Here is a 26,796-nt window from a genome sequence, read left to right as displayed (position 1 = left end):
TATCCCCATTTTGTAAAAGAGAGGAAACAGGAGGCACAGACATGTTTAGGAACTTTCCCAAGGTCATTTGGCCGGTAAGTGGTCAAGGCAGGGTCCGAAACCAGATGCCCTCCATGTAGCCCCTGTTCTACCTGCCTAATGTCGCCTCACACACCTCCCTTCCCTGCTGCAAGTCTGTGAATACGCCAGTTCCCCAACCCTTGTTCCCCCATCCTTCCCTCTATGAGTGCTGTGGCTTTATTTGTCTTATTATTTCCTGTCTCTGAAGGATCTTGAAAAGTATTGGGCACCGAGTGGAAAATGATGTATGTTGAATAAATGAAGGAACTGGTGAAAATCTCAATCGGGAATTTTTCTATCATTGAATTGCTTAACATTTCCCACTTGAGCCAGCAAGACTTTAACAAATGTTACCACCACGAATGCCTGATGTTAAAAAGAGTTGGCCTATAAGTGTTTGACTATAGAAGCATCGAACAGATGCTTATGTTTATAAGAGGGAAAAGATTTTGCATCATCTAGAACTCTGTCACTGTTCTTTCTCAAACATTTTAGGATCTGGAAAGGATAGAGCGTCAACAAGGGCCAACAGAGCAGGTGCAGGGCTGGAACATAGTAAGGAAAGGGCCGTGAATTTGCATATAGAAAGCATGCATGAGTCTGTATCTACACAAATGCCCATGAACAGTGTTTGGACATTAGCGTGTTGTGTTGTGTGTGTGTGTGTGTGTGTGTGTATGTGTGTGTATTATCTCTCAGGGTCTAGTCAGGAAATGGAATCCACACGAGTGACTTTTTTGTTTTTAGGTTTACTTATTTATTTTGAGAATGAGAGAGAGTGAGCAGGGGAGAGGCAGAGAGAGAGGGAGAGACAGAGAGAGAGAGAGAGAGAGAGAGAGAGAGAGAGAGAGTGAATCCCAAGCAGGCTCCACATGGAGCCCAACGTGGAGCTCGAACTCAAGAACCATGAGATCATGACCTGAGCTGAAACCAAGAGTTAGATGCTTAACTGACTGAGCCACCCAGGTGCCCCTACATGAGTTACTTTAATAGACAGAATTTGCTATAAGGAATTGATCCAACAGCTGTTGGTTAGACAGAAAAAGTGAAAAGAGAACACACATGTAACCCAATATTAGCACAGAACACACATGTAACCCAATATTAGCAGGAAGTGGCTGGAAGCTCTTGGGCTGGGAGAATAAGGGGAGATGGTAAGGTCTCCAGAACCTGGAAGCTTGGATGGGGACCACGTAAGTGACAGACTCCTGAGGAGGAGACACTGCCTGACTGCTGCTGGTACCACAGGAGGTGGGAGTTGGGACTCAGGTCTCTGGGGAGGGTTCTTCCCAGCAGGTTCGGGCTCCTGAGAGCAGAGGTGAGGGTTCTGTGAGCCAGGTTCTGGGAGAGGGAAAGCAAGCTGGTAAGTGGAGCCACTTGCTTCTAGAATCGACCTGCTGGTGCCGGGATGAAGGGCAGGAGGAGAAAGCCCTTCTTCTCCCATGGTCTTGCAGCCTTCATTCAATCCCACCAACTGCTAGAGCCTAACAGGAAGGAAGCTGGCGGGGGACAGAGTTGGTCAAGTTCTGGCCCCAGTATTCCCGCACAAATTGTAGAAGGGAGTTTAGAGTTGAAAGTCAACACTTTATAACAGCCAGACAAAGGCTCTTTGCCATGGTCCTTGTGCACCCTTTTCAGGAGAGTAAACATGTCTTTGGACCTGCCTTGTGCACCAAGATGCTTATCACCAATCTCACTTGAAGGTTCCATGTCAAAGAACACCTTTCTGTAGTCCAGTCCTCACCGAACAGAATATGTGTCTATCTATCCTTTACTCTCAACGACACAACATTTATCCAGTTAAATAGCAGTAAAACAGCTAACAATTATTGATTACTGTGTTCCACATACCTAATATTTACAAATATTATCCCATGTAATTCCCATGGTAACTCTCTCAAAGGGTAATGTTATTATCTCCTATTTCTGGATGGGAAACTGAGGCACACAGGAATTAAGCAATTGACCAATTTTCTAACTTTATATGTGGCTAAGGTCCAAGACCCGTGCTCTTATCTTTTCTACTTTATTGCTTCTAATCATTTAGTGAATAGACGTCTAGACTGGCACTTAGCTGACCTAGGCACTAGAACAGAGTCGTGGTCGGAGCAAGGACTTCAGAGCCACAGGAAGATGGGTTCAAGTCTGAGGTACAGTTTCTTGCTAAACGAGTGGCACTGGACAGATGGATGAACCTCACTACACCTTAGTTTCCTCGTCCTAATAAAGATAGTATTGGCCGCCAAGGTTATTTTTAAGGATTAAGTGAGATAACTCACAGAAATCACTCAGTACCTCTTGTGACTGACAAGTTTTCATAGCAGATAGCTACTTAAAAATTATTCTCTTGCCCCATGTTCATCTGTTTTGTTTCTTAAATTCCACATATGAGAGAAATCGTGTATCTGTCTTTCTCTGACTGACTTATTTCGCTTCGCATAATACCCTCTAGTGTCATCCACATTGTTGCAAAAGGCAAGATTTCATTCTTTTTGATCGTCAAGTAATACTCCGTTGTGTGTGTGTGTGTGTGTATGTGTGTGTGTGTGTGTGTGTATACCACATCTTCTTTATCCACTTATCAGTCAATGGATATTTGGGCTCCTTCCATAATTTGGCTCTTGTTGATAGTGCTGCTAAAAACATTGGGGTGCATGTGCCCCTTCGAATCAGCATTTGTGTAACCTTTGGATAAATACCTAGCAGTGCAGTTGCTGGGCCGTAGGGTAGTTCTATTTTTAACTTTTTGAGGAACCTCCACACTGTTTTCCAGAGTGGCCGCACCAGTTTGCATCCATCCCCACCAGCAGTGCAAAAGCTTTCTGCTTTCTCTGCATCCTCGCCAATGTCTGTCCTTTCCTGAGTTGTTAGTTTTAGCCATTTCGACAAGCGCGAGGCGATATCTCATTGTGGTTTTGATTTGTAATTCCCTGATGATGAGTGACACGGAGCATCTTATTATGTGTCTGTTGGCCATTCGGATGTCTTCTTCGGAAAACTGTCTGTTCACGTCTTCTGCCCATTTCTTCACTGGATTATCTGTTTTTTAAGGGGAAGAAAAATAATATAAGATAAAAACAGAGAGGGAGGCAAACCATAAGAGACTCTTAAAGACAGAGAACAAACTGAGGGTTGCTGGAGGGGAGGTGGGTGGGGGATGGGCTCTATGGGTGATGGACTTAAGGAGAGCATCGTTGGAATGAGCACTGGGTGTCGTACGTAAGAGACAAATCACCAAATTCTATTCCTAAAACCAATACTACACTCTATGTTAAATACATTGAATTTAAATGGAAAAAATAAGAATAAATAGAAAAATTATTCTCGTTATTTTCCACTGTAGAAGGGAAACCCTTTGTACTTCGGCCGTAGTGCCTGAGAAAGGTGGTGATTCGTGGTCCACTTCTAAGGTGGACTGCTGGCCAATGTTTGGACCATTGGGCAGGTCCAGCCTCACAGGCCCCTGTGATCTTGGAGGAGCTGGAGGCTGAAGCCTCTTCCAGAAGTAAGAAGGGCAGAAGCTGATGGGTGGGTATCTGCAACAGGTCACATTTGCAATACACAGAGGGCAGGACACAGCAAATGGAGCCACCGTCCTCTGTTGGACACTGGGAAGAAGTGTCGCTGAACTCTGCTGCCCGAGGTTGGCTGCGTGTTGATGTCCATCTTCCCAGCACGTGTGAATTCATTACCCAGTTCAAAGGACTTGCAGATATGATTAAGTGAAAAGTCTTGAGACGAAGAGGTGATCCTGGGTGGCTGGGGGAGCCCACTGTAATCACAATGCTGTTTATGAGAGGTGGCAGGCGATCAGGTGGTCATGGACCCGGAGACAGGAGTGACGGGGCCATGGGGTAGGGAACACGGGTGGCCTCTAGCAGATCTGAGAGGCACACGGATCGATGCTCCCCCTGCCGGGGTCCTCAGAAAGGCCCAGTCCTGCCAACGCTTTGTGTTTAGCTCCGTAAGACTCATTTGGGACTTCTCACCTCTGGAGCTTCAAGACAATAAATTTGTGTTGTGTGAAGTCACTACGTTTGTGGTAACTTGTCACTGCGGCAACGGGAAATGAATACGCTCTCTGGCTGACTCAATCACCCCTTCTCGATTGCTTTCGACCTCTGTGCTCTGTCTGTACCTGTATCACTGCCCATATCAGACCCGACTGTGTTTGTCTGCTTTCCTGTTTCTTTCTCTACGAGACAGATAGTGAAATTCTTTGAGGGAAGACGCCTCAAAAGCCTCCCCTATCAGAGGCCTTAGTACATAACAGGCTACATAAATGTGGGTGACCTGCATAAATGTGGATGGACAGGCATGGCCACCCATCCCTCTCTTAAGTCATCTTTTTTTTAATGTTTATTTATTTTTGAGACACACACACACACACACACACACACACACACACAGAGCATGAGCAGGGGAGGAGCAGAGAGAGAGGGAGACACAGAATCTGAAGCACTCTCCAAGCTCTGTGCTGACAGCAGAGAGCCCGATGCGGGACTCGAACTCACAAACTGCGAGATCATGACCTGAACTGAAGTTGGACACTTAACCGATTAAGCCACCCAGGCGCCGCCCCCACCCCCATCACCCTTAAGCCATCTTAAGTCTGTGACTCTCTTATAGGACCTTCCTAAGTTACCCTCATTGACTTAAAGCACTAAAGACAGTGTCAAGAATAAAAAAACTATACTCTGGGGGCACCTGGGTGGCTTAGTTGGTTGAGCATCCAAATATTGATTTCAGCTCAGGTCATGATCTCATGGTTTATGATTTCGAGTCCCACATCGGGCTCTGCGCTGACAATGTAAAGGCTGCTTGGGATTCTCTCTCTGCCCCTCCCCTGCTCTCAGGCTCTCTCTAAATAAATAAACAAACTAAAAAAGGAAAAAAAGAAAAACTATACTCTGAACTTATACCCATGAAAACAACAGCATCCTTGCTCCCTTTGCTATTTTGCTGGCCATGGTCAACTTAAAGTTCAAAGCAATAATCTTTCACTGATAGAGCTAGACTACAGAGGAGGGTAGGAAGAGAGAGAACACGTGCAGAGCTACTTAGAAGAGGAGTATTAAACCAAATATAAGTGAAGCAAGAAGTGATCAGAATATGCAGCACCTGTTATTTTAAGGAAAATAAATTCATGAGATTCAGATTTCAGCATGACAGAGGAAAAAAAGGGATGTTTTTCACATTCGCCACGAGATGTTCAGCAAGACAAATCTGTCACAAGATGGGGGAAGAGGTCACATGGGAGCCAACGGAAAGTCGTGGATGGAATTCGCTCTGTCACACAGCATCATCTCAATTAAAATATTACCGGGGGACTGTCATTTAGACTCATCTTTCCAGGGTCTTTTCTATAGAACATTGACAGGGCTGATTTATTCAGCAGGAGAACCTCTGAAATCTTCCCATTAGGTTTGCAGTCTGAGATAATTAATGTGTGAAATGATCTATTGCCTCTGTTTTGACAGGAGCTGTCTCAGATGGACGGGACTGGATAGTAAACAAAGCAAGGAGTCCTCTGGGATGTCCAGAGTTTGTGTTATTCTACTGGATGGCGCCACATCTGGGATTCTTTTTATGCCACATGGGGGGGGGGTCACAAGCGCCTGGAGCCCTTGAATCCAGTCCTCTGTTGAGTCCTCCCTAAGACGAGGTGTTAGTGATGGGCCATGAGCTGGTAGAAGGAGTGTGGTCTAGGGGGGAATGGCAGAGACAAATCATGCTTAAGAGTGAGTGCTGGGTAGAGGGTGGGCTCATATACCAGCAACGGGGGGCATGAGGCAGGGGGGAAAACCAGATTTATTTGTAATGATTGCCAATTTCCATGGTGTAAATATTCCTACCATGGCTGATTTCAACTGGCTAGCAACATTCCCGGAAATTTAATGGCTAGCTCTTGCTAGCCAGTGCAAACAGCTGTGGCATACCACTGCGGGGGTGGGGGGGTGTTGCTAAAGGCAGGCGTCACGGGGAACACGTGACAGGCAGAAGTCCAAATTGAGAAGTTACAGGGATAGGCTATACAGGCAGGCGTAAAGCCTGAGTTTGTCTGGGAGAGTGTGTGTATGGACGCCTGACCCACGATTTGTGGTCATTGCCATGTTTTTGCATCTGGCCGGCAAGTGGGTATATGGCTAGAGTCTCCAGAACTTCTGGGAAGAGCCAGGAGAGGATATACTGAAGCTGGGTAATAACAGCAGTGACCTTGTTTTGCTCGTCTACTACGTGCCCAATGCCATACTTGCCTAAGTTACTTTTAACCTCCCTGACACCGGGCAAAGCCGGTGTCGTTATTGGCACTTCTTTGTTGAGGCAGGTGAGGTGGAAAGGGGTTAAGTACCTGCCTGACATTGTACTGCTAATAAGTAGCAAAGGCTAGGATTGGCATCTGGGTATGTCTGAAGTCAGCTGCTCCCCTCAAATGAGGTGGGAATGGGGGAGAAGTTAGACAAAGTATCCCAGCTACTGGACTTCCTTTCCTAAGGGGTGGTGTCTCAAGCTTGCATCAAAGGTAGGTGAGATTCTCGGGCTCTAATTCACTGGGTTTGGCCTGGGGGGCAGCACCTGGGGCCATAGATGATCTGGCAGTCAGGTGCCAGTCAGCTAAAGTTTTCGGCACTGACCCCATTTGTAGCAAGGCTGTGAACCCCACCGGTGGGGTTTTAGGGAGCTGGATATGGCCACAAAGGGGAGGGGGCTGGCAGGAATGAGGCAGAGTGTCAGAAGCACAGCTGGGAAGAGTGGGGTTCAGGACAGAGTTCCCAGCCAGGAAGGAAGTGTACAGCGGGAGGGAGTTTCAGGTATGTGAGAGGTGTGGCCCCCCAAGTGGAGAGTGACCTGTGACCGCACGGGGCTCTGATCCCCCAACCCTCTTTCCCAAGTTACAGAGGCTGTTGTCAGGGAATTGTTAATGAACCAAAAGGATAATCATAGATAATGATTATGGATCATTATGGATAATCAATATGGATAAACATCAGCTCCAGGGTCCTTGAGGGACTGAGCTTCTAATCTAATGGCACGGTTGACCTTGGTCTCTTGTAGCTGATCAAATCGCCACTACATAATAGTCATTGTGTGTGTGGAGCTTCCCGGAGCTTTCCTGAGCTCTGGGAAGAGTTGAGACAGAATGATTCTGTCCTGGCTCCCAGCAAAGGTCTGACCCCTGTGCCTTGGTGGTGGCCGTGGAGGGGTTGGAGGTACAGTGAAGATTCTGGGAATCCCTATGGGTTATAGGGCTCTCAATTCCTCAAGGTATAACTACTATCCTGTGGGCATTTTATTAATATTTGAAAAACAAAGAATTTTGTACTTAAAAGGAGGACTGGAAATAGAAGGCAATAACTGAGACAATCAAACAGTTTAAAAGCAAACGGTTTTCGTTAATTGATAATGGGCAACTTGGAACTTCTTCCCAAAGCCCTGGTGTATGTGTGTGCATGTACGCACGTGTCTACCTGTATGTATGTGTGCATGCATATATATGCACACAGGTGTATGCATCTATGTGCCTATACATATATGTGCATATGTATGCATGTGCACGTGTGTATACGTATACGCGTGTGTATATACATGTATGTGTGTGTATGTGCATGCACGTGTGTATTTATGTATGCTTGTGTGTCCATGTGTGAAAGGGGAGAGAGGGAAGGAAGGGGAGGGAGAGGAGAAGAGATGTGACACAGGACTTGGCCATGGGGCCATGGGGGAAGGCCTAGCAGCGAGAACATTGGTAAGACAGTAGGGAAAGAGCAAGATGCAGACAAAACAGAGTGACAATTCAGTGTGGGGTCGGAAGAACTGTTGGTTGGTCCCATGTTTCTTGTGTTTCTCAATGGCCTTCTGGTCCCCAGAGGGCCTGGCTCTTTGGGGACCATCAGGAATCCATACCAGGTCCTGACATCCAGAAGGGAATGGAGAAGGCTTTGGGGTTGAAGGTCTTTACTCATAGACAATAGGGTTAAGGGGACGCCAGGAGGCCCCCAAGCTCTGGCAGACTTGAATTGCTCTCTGCTGGACGGACATGGGCTTAGCTCAGTGGCAGGCAGTCTTGGGGCAGAAAGGAGGGGATAGGGCACTCTCTGCAGCCTCTGGGCCACCACCCCACAGAGAGGGGAGACCCAGCGGAGCCGAGGGTCAGGATGGATCAGAGGATCCAAGGCAACTCCATCAACTCCACTCTTCCAACAGATCTTCATTGCCTCACCGCATTCAACACCCAAACATTTCACTTGTTCTTGCGAGGTGGGAATGTCGAAAACTGGAAGCTAGTCACTTCCTTAAATATTTTTATTTAGTTTTAGCGGTTTTTTTTTTTCAACGTTTTTTATTTATTTTTGGGACAGACAGAGACAGAGCACGAACGGGGGAGGGGCAGAGAGAGAGGGAGACACAGAATCGGAAACAGGCTCCAGGCTCCGAGCCATCAGCCCAGAGCCTGACGCGGGGCTCGAACTCACGGACCGCGAGATCGTGACCTGGCTGAAGTCGGACGCTTAACCGACTGCGCCACCCAGGCGCCCCTAGTTTTAGCGTTTTAAAAATATCTCTCAAAATCTAGTTTTACACGCATTGCGTGACAAGAGGTTTATTTAAACGCTGTATTTACGTGCATGACGGCAAATGAAAGGTTGTAAGAGAAATAATATTTCAATTTCACATTAAAACTGAATATGCGTACAAAGAGAGATAGCTTTAAAATAGCCTGCTTCAGAGGGCCATCATCTTAAGTATTGTCTTGCAGGTTCATTAACAGAAAAGAACTGGGTGGTGAATCTGTTGTCTGTCTGAACAGGGCACTTTATCACCATTCTATTTTTTTTTTTTTCTTTTAAAATGATAGGCTTTGAACCACTGGGTATTTGCGCAAAGAATATGAAAACACTCATTTGAAAAGCTATAGGCACCCCTATGTTTATTGCAGCATTATCTGTAATAAACATAGGGGTGCCTATAGCTTTTCAAATTATGGAAGCAAACCATGTGTCCATTGATTGATGAATGGATAAAGAAGAGAATGAAACACATAATGGAATATTACTCAGCCGCAAAGAAGAAGGAGATCTTGCCATTTACAACAACATGGATGGAGCTAGAGAGCATAACGCCAAGGGAAATAAGTCAGAGAAGACAAATGCCATGTGATTTCACTCACATGTGGAATTTAAGAAACAAAACATATGGACAAAGGAGAGAAAAAGAGACAACCCCAAACAACTGACTCTTAACTACAGAGAACAAACAGATGGTTACAAACAGACGGAAGGGGGAATAAGTGACACAGGGGAAGGAGATGAAGAGGACACTTATCATGATGAGCACTGGGTCATGTATTGAATTGTTGAATCACTATATTGCACACTTGAAACAAATATGGCACTGTTATACTGTTACACTACAGTTAACGCTGCTAACTAGACAGGAATTAAAATTACAAAAATAAACGAAGTATCAGATTTTTGAATAGATGTTTTCAAATTCATCAACACAGTGTTCTCATAGCTTTATTATAATTTCATTGGTCACAAGAGCTATTCGCATTCATGGTAAAGCAATTGCAAAACATAAAAAATGAAAAATAAACTCTCCCTCAAAAGAATGAAAAGCAAAACCCTACATAACCTCCGCACCCTGAGTTAATTACTGTGCAAAACTGCTTACCTTCCAGTCTTTTTTTCCATTATTATTATTTTTAAAACAAAATGAGGGTCATAACCCACACTGAGTTCTTTGTATTAGTTGTTCCTTGGATAATCTGTAACATTTCCTGCGGTGTTAAATCCTTTTTATAAATATAATTTTTGAAGGTGATATAAATTACTTAGCCCTTCTCTAATTCTTTTTTTGGCTAAAAATTTTTTAAATGTTTATTTACTTTTGAGAGACAGAGACAGAGCAAGAGTAGGGAGGGGCAGAGAGCGAGGGAGACACAGAATCCAAAGCAGGCTCCAGGCTCTGAGCTGTCAGCCCAGAGCCCGATGTGGGGCTCGAACTCAAGGACCACGAGATCATGACCTGAGCTGAAGTGAGATGCTTAACCGACTGAGCCACTCAGGTGCCCCAGCCCTTCCCTAATTCTTAAACATTTTTTGTTTCATATTTTGCAATCATGAAAATGCTATGGTAAATACTCTTGTCCAAAGATCTTTGAGTGAATCTTGGTTATCAGGATACATTTCTCGAGGAACAGCTGGGTCATATGGAATGAAGAAAGACCTGGCGAATGTCACTCAGGTCTTTCTAGACCTGTGAAGCCACAGACTTAAAATCCTCAGTGTGCTTTGAGAATTAAACGGCTCGAGTAAGATATCCAACTGTCCTGGCCAAAGGGACCATCTCTTGTGGAGGAGTACTGCAGATCAATGCCCCTTTGACTTAGCTTAAAACAAAGCAGTGTCTGCAACTGGGTTGAACAAGGAGGCTGCCTTGGAGCATTCTAGAGGCGAGTCCTCCCAGGGCCATTGAGAGACTCACCTGTTGCTGATCTCACAGGTGCTCCTGCACCTTTTCAAGAAGCCGCCAGAATTCACAAGCCAGGAGGAGGTCGACTCAGTGGGCAAAGGGTCTGTAAAGTGGGAGGCGGTTTGCCTTGGGCTCACCCACCATAGTCCTGAAGACTTGTATGTTTTAAGGTTTATTTATTTTTGAGAGAGAGAGAGAGAGAGAGAGAGAGAGAGAGAGAGAGAGAATGGAGAATGAGAGAGTGTGAGCAGGGGGGAGGCAGAGAGAGAGGGAGACAGAGGATCGGAAGCAAGCTCTGTGCTGACAGCAGTGAGTCTGATGTGAGGCTCGAACTCACAGATTGTGAAATCATGACTTGAGCTGAAGTCCGACGCTTAACCAACTGAGCCACCCAGGCACCCCCCGAAGATTTTACTGGCCTGGCCTGAGGACCCCTTCTCTTACCTGAGTAGCTGAGTTACTAGAGTTCCCTGTACAGCTTCCTTTTCCTCTCTAGCAAATTAAGGAGGTTTCAGAGGGTGCCTCACTTTGGTTGGGTCCCTCAGACATATGGGCACCCTGACTACCAATGTGCCCTGGGGGTGCTGCTAAGCGGCTCTTTTCTGCTCCGGGTTTCTGGGGCTTGCTTTCCCGCCCACCTAACCTCTATGACTGAGGGGCCCCCTTGCAGAGAACCTTGGGGTGTGAGCTATCACCGCCTTTGTGCTGAGGATCTCTGGTTTCAAATGTAGCATCCCCCCTCCCACCCCCAGAACATCCCAGGTGGCTGGATCTGGACAGGGCCACATGTTTGCATACTTAACGATGTGCTCAGAATTGTTGTCTCCCCCATTTGGAGACCTTGTTGCCTGACCAGTCTGGTTTTTCTTCCTTGTGGGAGAGTTCCTTCCAAGGACACTGTGTTTGCCGTGAAAACTCAATTTCAGACGGCCCCATGGAAGTTTGCCAGACATGTCTGAACTTCGGATGAGGACATATTCTGGATATTTCCAAGATAGCTTCTAGCCTCCCCAGTAAATCAGAGAATACAAACAAATATTAGGGGAGAAAGGTGTTGTCAGGGATATTCCAATCTCTGACCCAGTCAGCAGTACTTTTCTCTGTTATCTGTGTCACTAAATTGTTTTTCGGAAAGGATGCATACATGCACATCTCTCACAGAAACGCCTGCTTCTCTAAGCCATCAAAAGTATTAAACACCATTGCTGAAAAATGGAATTTGTCAATTTGGAGACAACAAATAGTATCTGGTTATTCTTAGTGGCATTCAGTTCGTTACTGGTCAATTCGAATGCTTCTTCAAATGTTTATGGTCTCACTGTTTTTCTTCATCTGGCAATGATTTGCTCTTTTCTTTTGCTTAGTTTTTAAAATCCTGAAATAGACATCTTTGCCTCGTTAACTTCTATGTTGTCAGGATGTTAATTAACCATCTGTTCATCAGGTGGGATACTTTCAGTTGCAAACCAACAGAGAAATGAAGGGATTCGTAATTTCATCAATAAGAAGACCCAAGTAGGGCAGCTCGAAATTGGTTACTTCGGGGACTTTGGCAGCATGAAGGACCCAGGTTCTTTCTGTCTTTCCACCATTCTATCCGTGACAAATCGCCTTGGTCTCAGCTTCGTGCCTTCACGAACTGGAGATAATGGCTTGAAACTCCAGAAATCACCTCCTCATCACAACACCCAGAGGCAGAGAGAGTCTCTTTTCCTCCATGAGTCTCTTTTCAAGGCAAGCAGACATCCTTTTCTATCCCATTGGCCAGAACTGCATCACATGCCTGGGATGACAGTTGTGCACCAAAGTGACCACTGTGATTGGCTGAGATCAATCAGCACTTGACCCTGAAGCTCACTGGTGGAGGAGTGGATACTTCAACAAAACAAAGGGACCCTTAGCCGGGAAGATTGGGGGAACGACCTTTGGATTTACTTCCAACAGTATCTGCCACACCACTACTTTCGTACGTCAAATTCTGGTTTTGAAACAAGAGTGGCACATCTTAGATCTTTCTCAGAGCAGAGGTCACGACGTCACAAAGTCTCTTCGTTGTGAATATGCGATCCTTAGCCGAGGCGCCTGCACCTTATTAGAGGTCAGAAGGTTGATTCCTAAGCTCCATTAGAGTGGTCCCTCCACGTGGCTCAGACTCCCCCAGCTTACTAGTCAAGGTACTAAGATCAAGGAATCTGAAAACGTTTCCTTTTCTCCTAACAACTGCTTGGCATTTCTCAAAAACTTCGTGCCCTGCGAGGAGCATGACGTATATACCCAGCGCTCACTGAGACCAACTCAGACACCTGTAATGATCCTCGACTCGCTTGGCAGGTGTGTGTTTCCTTTAGCTGCTGAGCCAATGGGCCATAAACTTACTGGCTAAAGATGACAAGGATTTGTCGTCTCACAGTTCTGAAGGTCAGGGGTCCATTTGAAATAGATCCTATCGGGTTAAGATACGGGTGTTCACAGGGCTGCGCTCCTTTTGGAGGCTCTTTGAAAAATCTATACCTTTGCCTTTTCCAGCTTTTTCCAGCTAATCGAGGCTGCCTACATTCTTCAGCTCACGGCTCCTTCATTTTTCTATAAATCACCAACGGTAGGTTGAGCCTTCCCCACACTCTGACCTTCTCTTCTGCTCTCCATCCTCCACATTCAAGAACATGGTGGTGACTTTGCGTCCATCCAGATAACCCAAGATATCTGATTAGCAGGTCAAGGTCACTTGATTAGCAGTCTTAATTTCATCTGCAATGTGAATCCCCCTCTGCCGTGTAACCTAATAAGTTCACAGGTTCCGGGGTAAGAAACATGGAAATCTTTGGGGGGGAGTCATTGTTCTGTAGGTAGGAAAACAATTTCCCTTCCTTCTCTATAATATTTGCTTCTTGTTATGGTGGTATTTGTTTAAAAATTTTTTTTAATATTTATTTATTTTTGAGAGACAGAGAGAGAGAGAGACAGAGCATGAGCAGGGGAGGGACAGAGAAAGAAGGAGACACAGAATCCGAAGCAGGCTCCAGGCTCTGAGATGTCAGCACAGAGCCCCACGTGGGGCTCGAACTCACAAACTGAGAGATCATGACCTTTGCTGAAGTCGGACGCTTCACCGACTGAGCCACCCAGGCACCCCGTTCTTGTGGTATTTGTAATTCTCAGAGTTTCATAGGATCCTTCTGGCCTCAAACTAGTGCAGCTTCAGTGTTCTAGAGGCCATTTCATTAAATGTCCCCTGGGCCCATAAGGGCTGTGCCGCTGGTTTTTCGCTGAAGACACAAAATTTGAAATCGGATCAGAGAGCAGAAGTATCTCTTCTTTCTGCTTTCTAAGCCTCTGCTCCTCATAGCGTCAATATTTCTGTGCAGTTGCCCGTTATAGAATCCCCATCCCACGGTGCTCCTATTTAGGGTTGTACTATATGCATTCATTCCTTTTTCGTATGGCCTCCTTGTCGGAATAAATCCATCTGGGAGCAGAGAGTGTACTTTCTCCTTTTTGGCTTCCTTTTTTCGAGAGTCTGTGGAAACTGCTTAAACTGCTTAACTGTTAGCCCAGCTCCTGGCTGGGACAGATCACCCAAGCTGCCTTCATATTAGAAACTGTCTTAGGCTATTTCAACAGGTGAGAAATGATACCCTTTCTCTCTTTTCCTCTGTCCTTCCCAATCTCATTGGCTATAACAACATGCTTTCTCATCATTCCATCACCCAAACTGATCATGCTGGAAAACAGAATACTTACACGAGAAGGGCCATGGCAACTGAGAATTCATAAAGAAACAGAAAACAGATGTAAATCGTGCACAGTCTGCCATCGTGCACACTTGGCACTTGACCTGTATTGATTGTCGGTGGTCCAGGAAACCCTGACAATGGAAGTTAATTCCCTATTTTGGACTCTTCGGTGTTAGCATTTGGGTCCCAGTCACCAAAAGATGTCCACATAGAAAGCTCAATGAGCTGTGACCTCATAACTCAGACCAAAACCTCTGCTCTTTTAATGATCTAAATTTAGCTGAGTGTAGATTCCGTTGTGACCGTGTTAGAGGAGGTCAGAACCTCGTGTCTGAAACATGGCTCAGTATCACATCAGAAAGAATCACCATGTTCGAATCATGCTGATTTCATGACTTTTACAAAAGGACGTGGAGTCATTGCTGCAGAATCTATTTGGGGTTCCTATAACCCAGCGGTGGGGGTGGGCATCTGACTCCCCCTGGATGCATTTGAATAATGAGTCACTGGCTTCTGAAGATGCTCTGTTTGGTGCTTGGTGCCTACATATTTTTTGAAAATCTAAATCCAACAAAGGTTTCTTTCTTTCTTTCTTTCTTTCTTTCTTTCTTTCTTTCTTTCTTTCTTTCTTTCTTTTTTTTGGTAAGCATCTCTGCTTCTTAAACCAAACAACTGGTTTTCATGAACTCCCAGGCCTCTAAGACTCCTTTCCAGCTAAATAGTGCAAAAGGTACCTGAAGTTCCTTCCACAGTCAACAAGAAGCCTGAACGTGAGCTAGAAAGGGTAGGTCTAGAATGGGACAAGGCCTGGCATCTTTCTTTGCCTCTCTCCCCCTGGCCTGACAGGCATGGTGGGTCAGCTCTGCGCGATCAGTCAGCGCTGTTCCCAGACATTATTTTCTGACCATTTATTCAACTCTCTTCCCATCATGTCATTTCTCGGTTCCCTGTAATTACCCAGCAGTGTGCATCTGGGCTGTCAACAGGATCTTCTGAGTGAAATATAGCTAAATAAATTTCCGTAATGAGGAAGGACCACAGTAGAAGGGGAAGCTCTACCAATCCCTTTAACGCTTCTGCTTGGCCTCACTCTCACAAGACGGCTTGTTTATTCATCGCTATACTAATAAGATGGTGTTCCAACGAGGGTGAGATTCTTACCTGGCGTTTCAAATTAAGCCCACACTCCCAGACAGGAACCCCTGTGTTAATGTAAGATGTGGAAACCAGCATTGAGAATATGGAGAAGACTCTATTCTTGATCAGATATTTATGAGAAGGAGGTTTGCCAGCTTGATTCCTTCCTGTTCCAGGCATTTGAAATGTGTCTCTCTGTTGACTGACATATGATTTTGTGGGTATTAGGAGAGCTCAGCCTACTTTGCTGTCCTTAGGGGAGGACCTCTTGTTCCCCGTGGGAGGCAGAATAATGGTCCTCCATGGATGTCCGTGTCCTAATTCCTAGAACCTATGACTATGTTACTTTGCATGGCGAAGGGAATTTCACAAATATAATTTAGGTTAAAGACCTTGAGATGGGAATGTTATCCTGGATCATCTGGGAGGGCCCGGTGTAAACATGAGGGTTCTTGTAAGGGAAAGAAGGAGGTAGGAGAATAGAAGTTGGTACGATGCTGTTGTAGGCTGGTGGCCACGAGCCCAGGTGGATGGACAACCTCTAGAAATCAGAAAAGGCAAAAAAAAAGTTGGATTCTCCCCTATAGCTTCCAGAAGGAACGCAGCCCTTCTGACATCTTGATTTTGGTCCAGTGAAAGCCCTTTGCGAATTTGAACCTCCAGAACCGGAAGCTCATAAATTTGTTTTGGTTTAGGCCCCTAAATTTATGGTGATTTGTAACAGTGGCAAGAGGAAACAAATGCATTCCCCACCCCCCACCCCCCATTGGCACGGGTTGTAATTAGGGTCGTTTAGTGGCAAGGATTCAGTGCACCTGAAACAAGGAGATGTTTATGCTCAGGAGACCTGTGCCCAGAAGCCCACCCACCAGGAAGAGCAGGATTGGAGATGGTTCCGGGACCTCAGCAGGAGACCCGGTGGCTCCTGGCCTGACTGGGCTACTGGGTGAGTCTGCTTCTCCTTTCCAGCTGGCTTATTCTCCCCTCCCCCCATGTTCTCTGTGTTCTGTTTTTTTTTTCCTGGTCTCTGTTGCTTTTCTGCTTTTTCTCCCTCATAATTTGGCCCTGAGAATGATGCATCGTGGCTGCAACTCTATTCCCTTAGCTTCAGATTCCCTGTTATCTGCTCCACTCTTTTATTTTTTAACGTTTATTTATTTATTTTGAGAAAGACAGTGAGCACACGGGGCAGGGGCAGAGAGAGAGGGAGAGAGAGAGAATCCCAAGCAGGATCCATGCCATCAGTGCAGAGCCCAAGCATGGGGCTGGATCTCATGAATGGAGAGATCATGAGCTGAGCTGAAATCAAGAGTCGGACACTTAACCGGCTGAGCCATCCAGGTGCCCCTGAACCATTCTTTCAGTATGACTTAGTTCACATTCCTGAGGACAACCTGACTGACCCAGCCCAATTACTGTACTGGACCATGTCATGGGTCAGCCTACATGTGGACTGTCCTTAGATAGAGTACCACTCCTATTCAGAGTGATGCTGAGACATGGGGCTGCCTGAGAGCTATGTCTTTACTGGGGCATGGCTGGCCAGAAGGGGCAGCGGGTGGGTGGAAGGAGGGGGTGCTGATGATAGTTACTGAAGCCAATTTAGGGCACAAATAAGGACGTGGGACATTGATTTTCTTTCTGAATCAATAGTGTAGGGGCAAGTTTATATGGAATTTGTCGCTGATTAATTGTAAGGAGCCTTGGAAGGCATCTGGGTCAGCCACCTCCCCTTCTCCCTCCCTTGCTGACTCTCAAAGCAAGAATGAATATTCATTTTCCGTCCCCACGAAGCTGTGGATTTCAAAGGCAGATACGCAGCAAGGTAATGCTAAGGCAGTGCTGGTTGTAGAGTTTGGTCAATGGCATAAAAGACCAAATCAGGAAGGATCATGGCCAAGGAACAAAAGAAAACCAACAACTAATATCTGTGAAGCCGCTGCTCTATGCCAGATACTGTTATAGGTACTTGAGCTACACCTGTGAGCAAAGCAGCTCCCTCCTGGGGCTGGCATTCTAGAAAGGAGAGGGGAATACCATCATCATCGTCGTCAAAATCCCCTCAGTAAAGCTGGCCGTTCGCTCAGTACCCAGTCCCAGGCACCAGGAGGAGATCTGGACAAGCTTGTGGAAGATTGGAGGAGACAAGCAGTTGCTAGTGGGCCAGGAGGTCAAGGCAGGTGTCAAGGGCAGCGAGCCCCAGTGCTGGGGGCATTGCTGCCAAAGACAGCACCTTTGTGGAGCACCTTCCGGAAGGCATGAGGTCATGGGCATTGTGGAGAGGACCTGGATGGCTGGAGGATGATGGTAAGAGAGATGTGGTGGTGAGGAATAAGATTCAGAAATAAAATCTCTGTTTCCCAAAAACTCTGATTCTGAGAATCTCTGTTGTAGTACCAGGGAGCTTAGGAAGCTCAGGCAGGTGGGAAGGATGCAGAAATGAGGGCATAAATTTGGAGGCTTAGTTTCTGAAGGATGAGAACCCAGCCTAGGGTCAGAGCGGAATCAGCAGCATGACCCACTTAGCCACGGAACCCTGAGCTGCTGCCCTCAGGGACTCCCCAGTCCACCCCCCGGGGAGTCTGGAGTGGACAGAGCTTGAAACACACAAGCCAGGCGCGTAGGCCTCGTGGTCCTGTCTGTGCCAACGGGAACAGGGCAGGAATCTGGACAGGTGCTTGCCATCGGCCTGGTCCTCGGGTGCCCTTTCCTTGTGTTCCTAGTTCAGATTGCCAGAGAGCAACAAACAGCAAGTCTAATAATTCTTCCTCACAGCCAGACCTCCAAATATTTGATTTTGTTTAATGTTTATTTATTTTTGAGAGAGACAGAGCACAAGCAGGGGAGGGGCAGAAAGTGAGGGAGACACAGAATCCGAAGCAGGCTCCGGGCTCTGAGCTGTCAGCACAGAGCCCGACACGGGGCTCGAACCCATGGACCATGAGATCATGACCTGAGCCGAAGTCGGATGCCCCACCGACTGAGCCACCCAGGTGTCCTTGGATCTCCAAATATTTAAGGGCCCTTATCATAGTACCCTGGGCTGTGGTTTTCCAGTTGCAGTGGCAGGGGGGCCTGCGCACCCTCCCTGATGTGAATCCTATGCTACCGTCCACTATGGAAAGGAGAGGAAAGCAGACTTCCTCCTTCTGAGGCTGGTTTAGGGCCCGCCGTTCTGCCCACTCCCTTTCTGTTCTCTGTTGGCAACCCTTCGGGCATCTCTGTAAAATTATCCATGCAATTTGCAAACCCTCCTGAGACTTCTCTTTTTCAGGCTGCATACGTCTAGTGCCCTCCCTGACTCCTCAGGTGCACTTAGAAGCTTCCAGAACCTTCACGAATCTAGATCCCTTTCCCCAGATAAACTGTGTTTTGTCAGTGTGTGCTCTGTGCCTGTAAGTGGTCTGACCAGGACAGACCATCACCTGACTATCACCTTGTCTGGTCTGGAGTCCTGGGGGTACCCTGGGTATCACTCCTCAGTGGCTGCCCACCCTCCTATCTACATGTTTGGCGTTCATTAGCTCATTCTCTAAATACTTACTGACTCCTAACTATGAGCATTAATGTGAAGCCTTTTATTTTAAGGTCTGGGTTAAAAGGGAAAAGTGAAACACGGTCTTCATCCCGAAGGCCACTGGGGAACATGGGAGAGACGGAAAAGAAGGCATGATGGGGGTTTACTTGGTTACAATTTGGTAAATGCTGAGGTAGGGGTATGTATAGAAGGGGAGGGGCAGGTAATTCTCCCAAGAGAGGTTGGAGAGGACTTTTTCCTGACGAATTTGTTCAACCAGCCCTGCACTCTGGTCCCTCCTGTGAGACCTGAGGGTAAGGCCGTGCCTCTACCCATCCTCCTCCATTTTCTCTCGTTGAACATGACGGAGTCAGATCCAAATGTTTCCAAGGTCCCCTCGTGTTTCAGCCCAGGTTCTGATCATGGTTTTCCATTGCTTCTGATTTTGTACCCTTCTCCTGGGGCTCAGGATGCATTTTTCTTGTGAAAGCACATTTTCCAGATGGAGATAAAGGATGCTTTGTTGGGTGCACAACAGCACTTTGAAGTCTGAGAGTACCATTTCTCAGAGGAATGCGTATGGTCTTTGGGATCAAATCTTTATTCTAGGATTCAGAAAAATCCACCCCCCCCCAAAACACCTTTGCTTTGCAGCTTCTTCTTTTTTATGTATTTTGCAAGATAGAGAGAGAGAATGTGAGCGGGGAGGGACAGAGGATCTACAGCAGGGTCTGAAGGGGGCTTTGTGTTGACAGCAGAAAGCCCGACACGGGGCTTGAACTCACGAACCATGAGATCGTGACCTGAGCCAAAGTTGGAGGTTTAGCCGACTGAGCCACCCGGGTGCCCCTGCTTTATGGCTTCTATTTCACAGTGGGATCCTTAAGCCTGGCCACTAAATCTGGCAACACCCTACTCTCGCATCCTGGAGTAGCACAGGTGTTTGCTTCCGTCTGGCCTACATTTTCATCCCATCCACATGTCCGGGTTTTGGGTTTTTTTTTAACTTTTCAAACCTCACCCAGTGTGGTGTGTTTGTGTGCTCTGGGTGCTGCATGGGAAGTAGAAGCTAAGTGCTATTTAAAACACACCCTAGAGCTTGTGGTCTAGGACAATGGATTTGGAACATGGCCTCTTGGGAAGTCGAGAACGTTCTATTAACTTTTCCATGAACTTTTACTTATGTTCCCCTCATAATGTATTTCCATTCTGGTCAGACATCCACAGCTCACCTAGATCAAAATTAATGTGGAAGATTTCTAAAGTTGAGCCTGGAGCCTGCTTCAGATTCTGTGTCTCCCTCTCTCGCTGCCCTTCCCCCGCTCACATTCTGTCATTCTCTTTCTCTCTCAAATGCTGTCAGCATAGAGCCCGATGGGCGGCTCGAACCCACAAACCATAAGATCATGACCTGAACTGGAGGCAGACCCTTAACCGACTGAGCCACCCAGGAGCCCCTGAAGAGTCTTAATTACTGTTGCTAATGTCTTTTGACCCAGATTCCCTCCACTCGTCCTCTTTGACATGATGTGTATCCTTCCAGGATATTTGGATTTCTAGATCTTACTCAAGGCATCACTGAGACTCTGGTTATTGGGCACCCACCCCTCTCTGATTCTAGATATTTCAGAGTGTCTAGATATTTCTTCCTTCTACATTTAGGAGTTTTGAGATCGTGGTTTGTTATTTCAGATTTTTCTTAAATTATAGTAATTTCCAATTTGGGAGCTTTAACTGTTTTTCCTAGCACCCCCAGCTCTCCCTTGCACGTGCTCTTTGACATATGGAGAATTTCAGGTTTTTGAGAGAAAGCAAAGGAAGGATTCCAGTCGGCTCTGGAGTGCTCCCTATGATCCTTTTGATTATGTCTTTGTCTCTTAAGCCTTTTATTCTTATCCTCCAAAAGGTTATTGTGACCTTCAGTTAACAACTTCAAGTGGAATCAAAGAAATCTCGCATTACTTTTCTTGCCGTTCTCTCTGTCTGAACGGGAGCCTGAGTACATTAATATGCTGTGTTGGCCGCTGTTCTGTCAAAATAAACAACAATGGAAAACCCAGACTCGGTAGAGATAGTTTGTAATTGTCTAGAGCCGGACGTAACGTGCATTTCTTTTCAAATGGAATTCGAAAGTTTTTGAAAGGTCGAGTCTGTTCCATAGACGCTAAACTGCTCTGCTCTGGGGGCCCACCTACTTGCTCTCTTCCTTATTTTCTTTATTTACTATTGAGAGACAGAGACAGAGACAGAGACAGCACGCGAGCTAGTGGGGGTAGGGGCAGAAAGAGAGGAAGACAGAGAATCTGAAGCAGGCTTCTCGCTATCAGCACAAATGGAACTGCAGGCAGTATGAAGTGGGGCTCAAACTCACCACCTGAGCCAAAGTCGGACGTTCCCTTCCTTCTTGTTGTGTTATCTCTTACTGCTACGTATGCTGCTGGACTTTCGATGGCTTCCTTTTCTATTTTTAGATAACTACTTTGACACCCTTTCCTACCCTGAGAACTGTGCACATTGGAAAAGTGACTTGGGATTCCAGAGAGGGCACTGTTTGGGGTACAGATTTTCCACTTTGCTCCTCTTCCTGGGGATCGGGGGAGAGGACCCCACCAGCTAACGGCCCCACCACGAATGTCCCCTTATTTTCTCAAGTCTGACATTTCATGGAGGAGGAAATTCTTACTCTGCTGGTTTGGGCAGAGCTGAACTCACCAAGGAGTAGAAAACTATTAAAGTGACACGTGGAAGAGGGTACAGAGCAGTGTCATGGTATACCCGGGATGGCGACATGATGCGTATTTGACAGTGCAGTGCTCTCTGTGTGTGTTTTCTTCTCATTTTCTTACGGTTTAGGACTCTGATACTACTCAACTTGACCTCAGAAGACTCCATGTTATATTAGGAAGAACACAAAAGGAGACCCAGGTGCTAATCCTGGCTTCATAAACCGTAGTGTGCCATGTCGATGCTGGTGGTCATTGTTACTTTTAATGACATTAGCTACCAACGTATTGAGTACCTACCATGGGTTAAGCTTCCTTACGTGCATTAGCTCACGTAATCCTTGCGGCAGCCTTTTAAAGGAATTGTTTTATTATCCTCGTATAGTAGGAGAGGAAACCGAGTTTGGAGGAGGTTGAGTGACTTATCCAACACCACATGTCTCAGTGGTATTTGAACCCAGCGTTGTCTGATCGCAGAGGATCCACCCGTTGCCACCATACCTCGTACTTTCTCTAGTGTTAGTGATACCTCTAATAAGAATAAGAGTAACCCATATCAGTAAACGCTGCGTGGTCATCTATTTTCTCCCTCTCAACATTGGTAGAACCCATCGTTTAACTTTGGAGCTAAAATGAATCTGAATGATCACTTAGGGCAGCCTCCTCTATTTACAATCGAGGAAACTAAGACCCCTAGAGAGGAAGCACCTTTCCTAAGCTGACGGTAAACCCCAGAGCTGACACCTGACCTCTGAATGATCTTGACTGTGTGTGTGTGAGCTCTATTTCCTCATCTCTTCTCATTCACTGGGAGATTCCACTTGGCCCCTCTTCTTGGAATTCTCTGCTTATTCCATTCCTTCTACAGGGATCACAGATTTCACACCTTGGATGGAGGCTAGGGACTCATGCTGTTTTAAGAAGGAAATCACTCCTGGTCTTGTCCAGTCTTCTTATGACTCAGGTTTGCCAGGTAGGTGACTTGTACCTCTGACCTTTGCAAATTATAGTTTCTCAAAAGGAGTGCACTCACTCCATATTGTATCATTTGATTGCCCTCTGGGGCCTCTTGTGTTGCTCTGGCAGTTTCCACTACAGTCTTCATGATGGGCCAGAACTGACCCTTGAGACATGATAGTCCAACATATGGAAGGCCTCTGACTGTGAATCCTCACGTCAGATGGGGTATCATCTGCTGCAAAGAACAGGAAAGAATCAGAAAGCCCAGACCCAACAGGCTTAAACAATAAGATATTTGCTATCAAATCAATCAAGAGGTCTACACAGAGGGGCATTCTGCTGATGGCCGGTTCAGTGGTTCTATAACATCGTTAAGGACCCGTGTTCTTCCCATCTTTGTGATCTGCCAATCTGTGTGCCATGCGGCTTCCTTCATGCTTTCAAAATAGCAACGGTAGCTCCAGGCTTTCTATCATGTTGGCTCATGTTGGCTAATGTCCACTGGCAAAAATGGGGACAGTGGCAAGGAAGCCATTCCCCAGAAACATTCCCTGCTCACTGGCCAGAATAGGGTCATGTGTCATTTCCCAAGTCCATCCCTAGTAAGGGAAGGGCATTACCATGAGTGGGTTAAGCTAATTAAGATTTACCCCATGGAGTTTAGATGGGTCCAGAGGTCTTCCAGAGGAATGTGGATGCTTGATTAACATTGGGGTTCTGATGGCAAAGAAGAAGGGGATATGGAGACTGATTGGGTCTCTTGAAATGTTACCGTACTGGAATCATTTGAAAACTAAAAAGTCAAGCATTTTTGCATTATGTAATTTGTCATTTCTCTTTTCCCAATTATATCAAAAACCTCTGCCAGAAAATTAAGAAATTTTACTATTAAATTAAGAAAACAGTTCAGAGCACCTGGGTGGCTCAGTCAGTTAAACGTCCGACTTCGCCTCAGGTCATGATCTCGCGGTTTGTGGGTTCAAGCCCCATGTCGGACTCTGTGCTGACAGCTCAGAGCCTGGAGCCCACTTCTGATTCTGTGTCTCCCTCTCTCTTTGCCCCTCTCCTGCTCACACTCTGTCTCTCTCTCAAAAATAAATAAACATTAAACAATTTTTTTAAAAAATTCGAAAAAATGATTAATGCACGGCAAGGATATACCGAAACACTCTTACTCATTAGGGACAGCACTATAAACGACATTCAACCTTTTGGAAAGCCACTTGGCAAGATGTGTCAAGATACGAAAATAATTTTTTGACCTAATAATTCTGTTTCTGGGTAGCTATTCTTGGGAGTCAGTTCAGACTAAGGGGAAAACTATCAACATGCAGATACTAATCCCAATGTAATTCAGGGTAACACAAATTTGGCAACAACTACCTGGGAAGTTTCATGGTGGAAAAGTCTTGGACTTGGAATTGGATAAATGTGGCTGCATATCTGGCTTTACTGCCTCCTTGTGGCAGACCTCTGAACTTGTTAATGGTGGTCATGCATTTGACGAATGGCGTTGTTTGAGGATTAAAGAAAATGCATGCAGAGCCCTAATTACATAGTAAGCACATGATAAGGGCTACACACACACACACACACACACACACACCTTCTGAAATAAAGGTTATCTCCTTTATAGATTATGCAGCCATTAAAATTTATATTAAAGAAGATTTTCAGAGCCAGCAGATAAACTGTTGATACCATAACAAAAAAATGAAAAATCAGGATACAAAAGTTAAAAGAAAATCGAATGCAGTAAAAACAGAGCACTGGCCAGCATGCTAATAAGGTTATGTCAGGCTTATTAGGATGATAGGCAATTTCCCCTCATTTTTTCCTGATATTCCAGTATTATATTTACAGTGGACGTGATTATTATTATTATTTTTTTTAACGTTTATTTATTTTTGAGACAGAGAGAGACAGAGCATGAACGGGGGAGGGTCAGAGAGAGGGAGACACAGAACCTGAAACAGGCTCCAGGCTCTGAGCTGTCAGCACAGAGCCCGACGCGGGGCTTGAACTCACGGACCGCAAGATCATGACCTGAGCCAAAGACGGCCGCTTAACCGACTGAGCCACCCAGGCGCCCCAGGACGTGATTATTTTTAACACAAAGGTACAAAAATTTACCCAGAAGCCTCTTTAATATTTCCTTCTTCCTCATTCTTTTCTATGAACACATCTGAGTAAATTCTTCCACCGTTTTTTGGTGAACTAGTCTGGATTTATCCAGACCCTTTCTGCATCGGTAGATACATTTTCATCTTTTTCGAAGAAAGGTCTCTTCTTCTGTTTCCTCTTTTCTGGCTTTCTCTGTGCTCCTTGGCCTCGTGTTGTTCGTGTGCCTTCCCCTCCCCCAGCATCCCTCTGTCAATATTTTCTGTGGGCTCCTCATTGGTCCCCCATACAGATTTTGTCTTTTAAATCGTCTCGCATTGATTCTACTTCTCACCGCTGGCTTCACGTCTTTTTCCCCACAACTGCCCATCAATCGTGTCTATCTTGAAGGCTGAGAAGGTCTTTCTGTTCATTAATTACGTGGCTTACCTTCACCTGTTCTCTCCTGTCTAGAAAATTACTTATCTCTACACACCCTTCACGAGAATATTGAGACATGCACAGATTGATGGGAGAGCCGAAGGACAAGGTCAGAATGCAGTTAGGAGCCAGTGGAAGCTGAGCGGCTTCAAGGTCATGCCACAGAAACAGTCCGGTTGGGGGAACACTCCTGCTGGTGATCGTCACTGCTGAACACTGTCACTGAAAGCGGGATTCGAGCTGCCCCCTGGGCTTCCTGCGCTTGACTGAGAGTCAGAATCGGAGGTTGGAGAATCAGGCTAGCTACGCCAAGGTCTGGTGTCCACAGCCTTGCTGCTGTGGGTGGGGAGAAGGGTGGGGGAGGGGGCTGCCAAGACTCATACAAAGCGGTGGGGAGAGGGGGTCCCCCACATGGAAAGCAAGTCCAGATCCTGGGCAGAAAACAAATAAATAGACAAAACCAGCCATCCTCTCTGCCCATGTTAGAATCCTAACATCCGTAAGACCTACGTCTGACTTTAGCATTGTTAGATACCTTTCAAGCAGAATCCGTCTATGCAGCATTTTCTTTCTGCCTCTTCACCAGCGATTCTCTAGCTCTGACATTGTAGTATGCGGAGAAATGATGTCTTTCACCTCCTTATTACAATGACCTTGCTTCACAGAGGGCTTTGTTTTTATCTCTCTCCACAAAAGCAGCCTTTTCCGTGATGGCTTTCTCCATGCCTGATTCTTAACCAGCCTGTCTGTCTCCTCGTCTGTTCCGGCCACCCCAACACACACCATGCAGCACGCGTGGTAACTATGTTACCTGTTCACTGCGTGTTTCCTTTTCCCCATTACACTGTAAGCTCCTTGAGGGCAGATACTGCCCCTCATTGTTTTAGCCTCAGCACCTGTGACAGAGCCTGGCACGTAGAATGCATCGAATAAATGCCAGTTGAATGAATGGAAAAATAAATCTCCCTTCCCTCTGTATCTTTCTTTTTCTTGGTAACCATTTTATTTTTAAGTCATCTCTACACCCAACGCGGGGCTCAAACTCACAACCCCAGGATCAAGAGTCACGTGCTCCAGTGACTGAGACAGCCGGGCACACCATCCCTCTGTATCTTTTGTTCAGTGTTGTAAAGTGAGCATGTCCTAGATTTCCTGCAAACATCGGCAGTGAAAGTTTCTTTCTTTCTTTCTTTCTTTCTTTCTTTCTTTCTTTCTTTCTTTCTTTCTTTCTTTCTTTTCTTTTCTTTTCTTTTCTTTTCTTTTTTAGTGAAGAATCCTCATTAATCGACTCACTAGAGACGGTTCATTTGCGTACCATTGTGAACCTTTCTTGATAATTCCTTCTTAAATCATAGATGATTCATTGTCAAGCCACCTCCCAGTTTGGGTTCAGAGAAAGGTAATTCCAGTACTGCCTTCAGAGCTATCATATGCTTCTTGAAATGCCATTAAAAAAAGAAAGAAAGAAAGAGGAAGGAAGGAAAGAAAGAAAGAAGGAAAGAAAGAGGAAGGAAGGAAGGAAGGAAAGAAAGAAAGAGGAAGGAGGAAGGAAGGAAGGAAGGAAGGAAGGAAGGAAGGAAGGAAGGAAGGAAGGAACAGAGAGAGAGGGAGGGAGGGAGGGAGGAAAGAAGGAAGGAAGAGAGAAGAA

Source organism: Neofelis nebulosa, chromosome 6 (assembly GCF_028018385.1).
Source record: "Neofelis nebulosa isolate mNeoNeb1 chromosome 6, mNeoNeb1.pri, whole genome shotgun sequence".
NCBI classification, from domain to species: Eukaryota; Metazoa; Chordata; class Mammalia; order Carnivora; family Felidae; genus Neofelis; species Neofelis nebulosa.
Note: the sequence above shows the minus strand (reverse complement) of the source record.